Source organism: Colobus angolensis, unplaced genomic scaffold (genome assembly GCF_000951035.1).
Source record: "Colobus angolensis palliatus isolate OR3802 unplaced genomic scaffold, Cang.pa_1.0 Scaffold193, whole genome shotgun sequence".
In the NCBI taxonomy this organism is placed as follows: domain Eukaryota; kingdom Metazoa; phylum Chordata; class Mammalia; order Primates; family Cercopithecidae; genus Colobus; species Colobus angolensis.
In genome coordinates, this window is record NW_012115077.1 from 526,930 (window position 1) to 527,349 (window position 420).

Below are 420 nucleotides of genomic sequence, written 5' to 3' on the forward strand. Positions count from 1 at the left end.
AAAAAAAAAAAAAAAAATTTAAAATAGCTATTAATCCTGAAAGTCTTAACCTCAATATTTTGTCCAATGATCTTCTTAAAATAACACCTGCTTCTTGGCATTTTAATTTCTACTACATTAAAATTTTTAAGTTAATTTAAAGGTGTTAATTGCAAAGTACTTCTAAATTACTAAATAATAAACATCCAAATACTGAGACTAGCTCAAACCTCATTATATTATGGAACACCAATGTACAGCCAAATATCAATTCTTTCACTCTACAGGTCTATACAATTTAATGATAAAAGAATAGACTGATTTGTTTTTCTAAGACCAGCCAACTGGGCACAAAAGAACCAGCGGGTAGGCAAGTGTAGGAGCAAAACTGCAAGTTTATTTTGGTCACCTAAGGTGTGGGGAAGAGGTCTGTCGGCCTCC